Source organism: Prosopis cineraria, unplaced genomic scaffold, assembly GCF_029017545.1.
Source record: "Prosopis cineraria cultivar Desert tree isolate PC_DT_omini unplaced genomic scaffold, ASM2901754v1 PC10, whole genome shotgun sequence".
Classification (NCBI taxonomy): domain Eukaryota; kingdom Viridiplantae; phylum Streptophyta; class Magnoliopsida; order Fabales; family Fabaceae; genus Prosopis; species Prosopis cineraria.
In genome coordinates this window covers 16,548,046-16,558,680 of record NW_026555341.1, presented here as the reverse complement: position 1 = coordinate 16,558,680, position 10,635 = coordinate 16,548,046, and positions in this window count along the sequence as shown.

Here is a 10,635-nt window from a genome sequence, read left to right as displayed (position 1 = left end):
AGGACACAAATGTTATATTTTATCCACATAAAAGAAAAAATATAATTTTGATTAACCATTATTTTAAAGACTTAATCGATATTAATTTTTTTATAGGTATTTATTTGCAATTTTATGAGTCCTTTTCTATAGTTTTTAACATTTTTTTTGTAATTTTTTGGTTAACTAACTATTAAAGTTAACTTTTTTTTAACTATAGGGTATTTAATGCATCATTTTTAAAAATAAAAAAAATTACACCATATGAAAGTTTAAGATATCAAATGCTCCCGAGCAAATAGTTGATATGAAAAAATGTTCTTTAACCCTTATTTTATTGAATACATGTGTTTGTTTATAGGCAGCAAAATCATTTAAGGGATTATTGAACATTAAAATGTGGGCACTTCTTTTTATTAGAGAATTTGAATTTTGATTCGTAATGTTGAGAGGATAATCCATTTTGCTAGACTTAGCTAGACTTAGTTCCATTGATTATCATGCTTCCTTTTTTATTTCTATGGTTGATTATTCTTGGGCAGGGCTGTCGCAGCATATTAGCTACAACGGAGGCTTTGATGTTTTATGAAAGTCAGATTTATAACTAAAAAAATAGCATATATAAAATTTTATTTAAAAAGTCACACCAACGTTCAGTTTGAGTAAATTTAGAAATTGCTACATCAACATTGCTGTTAGAGAGACGACAATAAGTAAGGGAAAAAAAAACTATCGAATAGTTATCAACATTAATTTAGAGCCTATTTATTTAAGTTTGTTAAAGGTAATTTTAATTAACCTAAACATAAGAGATTTATTTAAGCTTGTTAAAATAATTACTTAAAAAATAATTTTTTTGAATTATTTTGATAAGATTCTTGGATTACCTAATTAAAAAAATATTTTCTTAAAAAGTATTTTTTTTATTTTCTTTACTATTTAAATTTTTTATGAGTTGAATTAAACAACCACCACTTTTAAAGTAGTTTGACAATTACTTTTTCTAAGTTTAAACAAACAGACCCTTAATAAAAAAAAGAATTGATTCTTATGAAATTAAAATATTATAGGATAATTAAAGGTACCATCCTAATTTTATAAGGAAAAAGATTCATCGTAAAGGAAAATGTTGCAACTTCAACGGACGGTGTTAATTTTTCTCTCACTATTTCAGTAAAATTAATTATGCAAAAAGATGAGTAGTTTGAATTCTTAATGTGATGTTTCTAATCAAGCATCTACATTTTTGGATTAATTAATATTTAATTCATCCAATTAAATTACAATGTTACTCTTCCTTTCAATCGCTAGCTTTTGCATAAAAAAAAGTAATATATGAAGCAGACAATATCTTATATATGCTTGGAATATTTGTCAAATTTACATAATTTATTTTAATATTTGATTATATTTCTTAAAAGTTAAATTAAAATCACACCAATAAGTTGTTATGGAAAACATTAATATACTTAACTTTATATACTTAATATGCTTTGTTTCCAATTAAATCATGACATATGGATCTTTTTATAAATTGTTTATTCTATAATAAATTCTTGTAATTAATTTAATTAATAAATTAGGATTTACTTGTTATGATTTGATTAGATATAAATATATTAAATATATAAGGTTAAGTACATATATAAGACTCACACATAAGTTATTAATATTGATTAATAGATTGAAAGTTAATTTTCTTGACCTTATTTTGAAATAAAAGTACACGGTGTGTTATGAATAATTATTGTTGGAATCAAATAAAATACTCTGTCAAATTTTTATTATAAGACCCTTTTAACTATTTTACTGAAATAAAAAAAATAAAAATTAGCTCATTAAATATGTTTTAAAGTGATTTTTTTTTACTTTACCCCTATTGAAAATAGAAAGAGATATGGCACATGATAAATTATAAAATTAAATTTATAATAAAAAATTAGAAAATAATAATAAATAATTCTCTATATATAGCTTATTATATTAAGGATTAAAAGATCCTTTTAAAAGGTGCTTTTTAATAGAATATGAAAGAAATATAAATTAAAAGCTCAAGTGGAAGTTGGCTTTTTGCGCAAGTGCTTTAATTATTTTTTGGATGTCTGATGAAGAATATGTAAAGAAAAAAAATGTAACTTCTTACAAAAATTATGATTCTCAAAGTAATATGTGATATATTTTCGGAACAATGAAAATTTTAGTCCTTCAAATTAATTTTTATTGAGTTGATCTCATACACACACACATATATTTTAAACTATCATATTAGTCTTACTCTTCAAATTAATCTAATAAATAAAATGTATTGATAAATTGACAAGTATATGTAACTAAATGAGAATAACTTAGCCTTTAAATCAGTTTAATTTTATCAATATAATCCATTAGGCCACATTTCATTCTTTTGCTTTTTTAAAATTTTGAAGTCTTTTTTTATCTAAATAATTACAATTATTTTCATTAATATACGTGAATAATATTCACACTCCATTATCTATATTAGCAAATTTTAATAAAGTTATTTTCTCTTTAAACAATAAGAACCAAATCAAAAAATGAGAGAAACTTGACAAAATCAATAAATATTAAACTTGAAGAATAAAATTAATAATTAATGCAAACTTGAGGAATTAAAAATTTTATTATTTGTATGATTATCAAAGATGATTTTGTATTATTTCATATTATAAAATATGTCAAAAATAAATTTATATTATATTTTATAAAATAGTATTTAAATTAAATTGAATATAAATTGTGAGAATTTTGGCCTATTTTAATTTTAATTTTTATGTTTTGTAATTGAAAATAATTTGCTTATTGCATTATAAGGAATATGTACAAAGAAAAAAAGAGAAATAATTTAAGCTTGATACACTCTTTCAATATCTATACTTATTTAATAGGTGTCTCACTCTCAATTAGAAAACCTTATTAATAATTTCACCCCTAATTAAGGGAGATTTAAAAAATATATATTAATTACACCTTCAAAAACATAAGATGATTTATATTTTGAACATCTTACCCATGCCTATATTTTTCAAGCTAAACTATATATTATTTTCCTAACCTCAACTTTTAAAACTTTACAATGAATTCCCCTCAACTTTTATATTTATGCAGATAACTCTATATGATTAATTTTATACATTAATTATATACATATAACTTAAAGTTTTGGAAGTTATCTGTATATCAATTAAAGTTTAGAGGCTTAAATACACACAAAAATAAAGTTTAAGAAGGTATATAATTGACAATTATAGGCTATTTGTATAAACCTGAAAGCTTAAAGAGGTTTATTATTAAGTTTTAACTATTAATAAGGTTATTTGTATATGGTTCAAAGTTTAGGAAAGTTATGTGTACTTTAGCCTATTTTTTTACTGGAGGTGTAATCTTGCCATTAAACAATTAAAAATGGTCCAATGTTATTCTTATATTGTTAATAAAAGTTAACTTTGATTGTTAATCACTAGAAAATTACATTAAAAGATTTCAAAAATTACAAAAAATAATCTAGAAAATTATAAGTACTCTATAACTAAATTAATACTAATTAAGTCCTCTAATATTACAACTAAATATCAAGAGACAAAAGTTACTTCTTACTTATGCAAGAGACCAAAATATCATTTTAACCTACCACACTTTGATAAGCTGCTAGATGATTATCATATCACTATTATTGACAACCACACTGGCAAGTAATTAAAAATAATATGTTTGTTTTAATAATATCTTATTGAAATATTATTATTTATAAATTTTCTTCTAAAATTTATAAATTCTCCAATATATTAAAGTATTAATATTTTAATCAGATATTATTAAAATAAATATAATATTTGTTTGGTTGTTGGTGTTGTTGCTAGCAATGATGATCTAATAATTACACATGGTAGGTCAAAGATGCTGGTCAATATAGTAATTTGATCTTTGAGGTAAGAAATAATATTAGTCTATTCAAATTTATTTGTAATTTAAAAAAATTAATTAATTAATATTAATTTTATTATAAGATACATATTTGTAATTTTTTGGATCTTTTTTTTTAGTTTTTCAGGTTATTATTTAAATGTTTTTTGAATCAACTAATATTAGAGTTAATTTTTATTAATGGCAAGGGTAATATAGCATTTTTTTGCCAAATGTTAAAGGAGAAGGTTGTATAAAAAAACTTTAAAATATCATACACTTGCACCAATTAATGAGCAAAAGTGTCATTTAACCCTAATTTAATTGCATGGTTTACTAACCATAACTAAAACACAATTTAGCCTTGATTTTTTCTAGTAGGTTATACAATGTTGAGAAATTGCAATTAAATCCATGATTACAAATATAAGAAATAGCACTGGTAAAAAAAAAAAGAAATAGCCAGTAATAAAAATAATAACTATTAAGAAATTGTGACTTCCATGGTAGAATGATCCAACTCACTGCTTATACATTAAAAGATGAATCGATGACCACTAGTTGACGCAATGTATAAAAATAAATTATAAATTGTGTATATAGCGATTTGATTATTGGAAAAAATATCTTTGGAAAAGAGTCTACCTTACCACTAATTAATCAAAACATAGATTTGGATTAGTCATAGAGTAGCCTTACATACATACAGGATACAAACTAGAAAAAAATGAATTGAAAAAGAAATATATAGACTCATTAAGAATAGAAGTTAGGTTATTTTTTGGGTGAATATATATCAATGAAGGATATTTCAAAGAAATTTAATTTTTAAAAAAGGTCTCTGACAAGTAACAAGCAAGTTAAGAGTCAACAAATTGACAATTAAAATTATTATTTTAATAAGTACTAGATCTGTCCAGTGTCTTTTTTAAGAAATTAAATTCCTTCAAGAGTCTTTTATTGATATTCTTCTTTATTTTTTCCTTTTAATATTAAGATAATTTATTAATACACACACATATCTCTGTGCGTTTGAAACAAAATTAACCTTATAAATTCTTTACCAAAAAAAAAAACCTTATAAATTTCTTACGAGCTAGGGAAATCTACAAATATTAAGTTAAGGAACAGATATAAAAATTGCCAAATCTATCAATATTACGAATATTTTTCAAATATGATATGTAAATCCTTAGTCCCTATTATAGTTTTCTTCGTAATAACAATTAACCCCTAATATAATGCAGCAACATAGAATTTATGTACATAATTAATAATTATTGTGTAAAAGCATTGCCGACACTCATCTTGATCTTTTCCATTTTATTATCAATTTTACGTGTTGGCACAAAAGAAAAAAAAAAAAACAAGAAGAAGTCAAATTTGTGTGGTGTAGCTATGTGGGATGTCGAATTTAAGACTGGGAATTCGATGCCACTTTGTAACAGGCAGCTCCACCGAGAAAGGACGATTCTTTTTGGAGAATAATGGATAAATCTTTTTAAAATAAAAAATAATTATTTAATCTTACAAAATGTAATAATGGCAGTAAGGTTTCAAGAAATTTCCTTGAGATTAGATTGTTATATGAAATTACTTTAGTACTCCTTTGCAATTTAAAAGGTTTTAATTTTTTAAATTATTTTAATCATTAATAGAATAAAACTTGTAAATACTTACATCAAACTTATAAATAATATAAAATTAATTACACTTTTCTCATATATAGAAAACGATAATTTTTTAAATTATTTTAGTCATTAGCAAAATTAAATTTGTGAACTATATAAAATTAGTTGCAAAGAATCACTAATGTAATTTTATACAAAATTTAATCTGAAATAAATCCTTTGAAACCTTGTCATTATTATTACATTTTATGAGACTAAATTGTCATATCTCTATTTTAGATGGATTTATATGTCATTTTCCTTTCTTTTTTACCAAATATTTTCGTTCATAACGTATGTTTATTATTCAAAATATTTAATTGGTAAAGAAATAGATATACACATACTAATAACAATACTCTCGTTTTAATTAAAAATTAATAATAAAACTAAATATTAATAAATAAAAATACAATGGAGGGGCATGATATAAATTAAGGGGAATGACTTTTTTGGACTAGTACACGTGTACGACAATTTAATTTCACGAAGACCAATAAATCGCTGAATTTAAATATGAGATCTTTGGCTGTTTCATGTTAAATACAAGAAGTCAAGTGTCAAATTTTGGAAGGCCAATTTTAAAACCATGCCTGCATGACGGAAAAATGAATAGAAAATTCTTTAAATTTGAGTCTCAGATTGTGATAATCAATATCATTTTCTTCCTCTTATTTATATACCAAAGGTCCTAAATTATAATTTAAAAATTTATAGGTTGTAAAATATAATTAAATCAGTGTACGTCTCAAACAGTCATTCCCCTTTTAAGTCTTATTATTTTGTAATTATTATTACATTTCTCGCTCCCATGAATTACTAAACATATATTTACACCAGCCTATACCTATCTTATTCTTTATCAACATTAGTTTCTTGAGGAGAGCAAAGTGTGCGTAAATATAAATGGGAAAATCATAAAAAATCTCGGAAATATGTAAATAATAATTAGGTTCCACAAAATGTTATAATCTTTTTCAAATTTCTAGAATTTTTTACATTAATGATTTTTGGTGAAATGACTAAAATATTTTTAATTTAAAATAAAAAAGTAGCAGCTCTAGCCCCCAAAAAGTAAATATTAATAGAACAAACAATTTCTTCTGTACAAATTTTTATTTCCTGAATTTTCATTGTTGTAAATATTTATGATTATTTTAATTTAAGCAATAACTATTTTTCTTTTGATAATGATTAAAGCAGCATAAGCAATTGTAACTTTCTCTGTACAAATTTTTTATTCATTGAAGTCCAACTTTCTTTTGATGTCATTAGGATGTTTTTTTACATTAGACCTCACTTCTTCAATTACATAAAAGAAAAGTAATTATTACATAAATTAAAGTAGTTATGTATACTTATAATATTTGGATTTCAGTGAATTAAAATTTTGCATAGAAAAAGTTGTAATTGTTTGTTCTATTTTAGTTATTATCAGAAGAAAAGTAGTTATTATTTATACAATAGTTACATATATTTACAACACTTCAATTTTAGTGAATCAAAAATTTTCAAAAAGGATGTTGTAATTACTTGTTTCATTCTAGTCATTATTAAAAAAAAAATCATTGCCAGTACTTACTTTTTTTGGCCGGAGTTGTTACTTAAAAAAAAAAAAAACTAGAGGTGTTTAAGTTATTTCACCAAAAATTATTAATATCAAAAATGTTTTTATAGATTTAAGAAAAATTATAATATTTCAAGAGATTTCACTGTCATGTGCATATTTTAGGCGAATTTTTTTATTATTTTTTCTAATACAAATCACAACAGAAAATTAGTGTTTTTTGGCCATTATTTTTACCATTGGCAGCGCTTTAAAGTGGTGGTGGTGGTGCTGGCCACGCTTTTAAAAGGGTCGGGCATACTTTCTCGGTGGCTTGAAGACCACTGAAAATGCCACCAAAGCGCACGTTCATTGGAAGTGCTTTTTAATGAAAAATGACACTATTAGAAGCGTTTGTAAAACCCTGTCATAAAGGTGCTTTTTTGACGACGCTGGCAAAGAGCACTATTTTTTTTTTCTTTTTAAAGGTAATCAGAGCACTTCTAAAAGCACATCCAATAATCAGGGGCGTGTGGTAAGGTTGTGAGGGCTATTCCTCCCTACACTAAGGTTGGGGGTTCGACCCTTGGTTGGGGCTATGTTTGAAAGATGACCTATCCCAAAAAAAAAAAAAAAAAAAAAAAAACAGAGCATCCGTTGAAGTTGCTACTAAAAGCATCTGACAGATGCCTCTTGTCGAGGCAAATCATAAAAGCAACGTTCCATCCAATGAAGGCGCTTCAAAAAGCACCACCACTGCACAAATTTTCATCCATGAAATTCCTCCTAACACAAATTATGAAATTTTTTTACAATTATATTTGAATTAATTAGTATAATTTAAATATTTTTAATATAATGAATCTGTTTGTTTGTGAGTAAATTATATATATATATATATATATCTTATCATTTCTTTCATTATTTTCATGTTTTAAAATATAAAGATTTTAACTAAATGCCGTGAGGTTTATACATGAGATAAATATTATAATATGAGAAAAGAAGAATTTTATCAAATAATATTAATGTTTAAATTAAAGTAAAGATTAAAATGTCTAAACAAAATGAGAACAGAAGATGGACAGAAGAACAGCAAAACTTGAAGAGAAACCATAGGAATTGAGTCAAAGAAGAGATAGAGATAGATTCCGCCATACAGAGAAGCAAAACAGCACAGATGAGACCACCTCAAGGAAGAAGGCTATTGACAAGAAAAATAGCCTTTTTTTCCCCCAAATCTGGTAATTATTATTAGTCATTATCCACCAATAATTTTTTTAAGAGATCCTTGAGTGCGATTCTCATTTTTAAGAATAAGATACTTTCATAAAAAATGCCTCCACTAACTAAAAACACCATCACCAGAGGCAACTAATAAATGCCGCTAGTGGAAGCATTTTAGCAGGCATCTCTACTAAAAATGCTTGTTTCAAATTTTTTTTAAAAATAAATAACTTCTTCAAGTTTGATACATTAAATATATTTAAATTTTGATCAATGCAAAATAAATGAAATTATTTGTAAATTTAAAAATACTAAATAATATTTCATTCAAAAATAAAGCATATTATGAGTGTTACAATGAAACAAAAAATAAGTTAGAACACGCATAAAATTAAACAGAGTATTAATACAAAGTGCATGTTTTTATGGTTTGGCAAAAAACACACACATAAAGCTCACAACAGCAATAATAAAATCCGCACGTAGTAAAACAAAAAGTCTTTATGTCATATACAAATAACAACAAAATCCTAATAGCATGCTCTGGGCCCATGACTTGTAAAAATTCCATGTGACATGTCATCTGTTGTTTCTTCATCATATGACCCCACTTGAGATTGCTTCTCGCGCATTTTGTCATGCAGTGTAGGTATTTAAAATTTAGTAACTTGGTAACGGCCGGAGATGCAACTATAATAATTAAATTTTGTAAAAAAAAAATTATTTCAAGTGTACTTACTATTTTACTCTGAATAGTTGGAGACAGTGCAATCTATATGCGTATGTTGCCACAAATGGCTAAGTACAATTTAATTTTTTTCTGGTTGGTTATTTCTTGTGAATATAAAAGCCGAATTTATTATTTTAAATTCAACATGTGATTTATAATAAATCTGCATATGAATTAATATAAACAGAAATGACTAGCTCCTTCCTTTTCCTATATCATTCGTTTTTTATCCATCAGTGTGGAAAATAACCTAGTGTCCTCGATTCTTCTTGTTGGTTTTTGCTACCTCCTAACAATTTCAACAAACAATTATGTTAAAAATGTTTTAAAATTAATAATTAAAATAATGAGATTTATTATCTTAGTTGTGGTATTAAATTGAGGGTTAAAGTCCATTTTTACCATTAAAGTATCCCTAAACTCTTTGTTGCAGTGATGTCATGCCCTTTAAGTAATTAAAATATTGCAATGCTATACCTCTGATGTTAAATTCTCAAGCATTGATGGTAACATATCCTGGATTTTAATTCCTGAATTAAGTTAATAAGCTGAATTTTATTAGTTAAGAATTGAGTATTAGCTGGTTTGATTATGGCTAGTAATGGTTAACGATCTTATTAATATTGGGTATAGCCTTTAGATTGGATCCAAAGGAAGATTAGGCCACCTAGGCCCAAATTGAGGGACAAATTGTGAATGCCCCTTTCTGTGTCTAAAATTTTAAATAATGAGATTGGGCTTGGGCACAAGTCAAAAAGAGAAAAATAGCGAGAAACTAAGGGATAGCAATGAGAAGGAAGAAGTTGTTTAACATCTCTATACCTAGTTTTGATGGTCTTACAAGATTGTGAGCTTGTGTCTAGGGTTTTGGACAAATCCTAGCCTTCTTTAAATAAGATTTTGGGCTATTGGGTAAAATATATTAGTTGTTATTGAAGTTAATGAAAGCTAAATGGAGTTGAAGGAAGTTAATAAACTCATTGAATGTGAGATTTAACTTGTGGATGGGAAATTTGGTTAACAAAGTGAGTTTAGGAGTTGGAAGGTAGTGTTTATTTTGATTGTTAGTGATGATGGTTGTTACTAATTGTAGATAAACCTTGTAACACAATTGTTTGAAGTCAATTCTAGCTCGGGAAGCAAGTTGATAAGGGTAGTAACCTTTGAATTTTCAAAAGTTTGAGATAATCAAAAATTTTATTTGATGCTATGGTTGTAAATATGAGAAAAATGTTTTGTAACTTGTTAAACTTAAATTATTGTTTTATTAACTCACATGCAAGTGTGGCTTGTTTTATACAAATAAGAAAGGACTCAAAGTTGATGTGTTAATTATTTATTAGAGAGATTTGGAATATTGTGATAGCCTATAAGAACTTGTGATGTAGGCATGCTAGTGATAGCTAATTTATGCTATGTGAGTTAGTATGCATGATGATGCCTTGAGATACTTTGCATGATCATATACTGGGCAGGAGGTTGCCTTATGAAGAATAATAGTGTTTTATTTCCATGTGGATACTTACTATCACCATGGGTGGCCACAATGTTTAGTCGTTTAG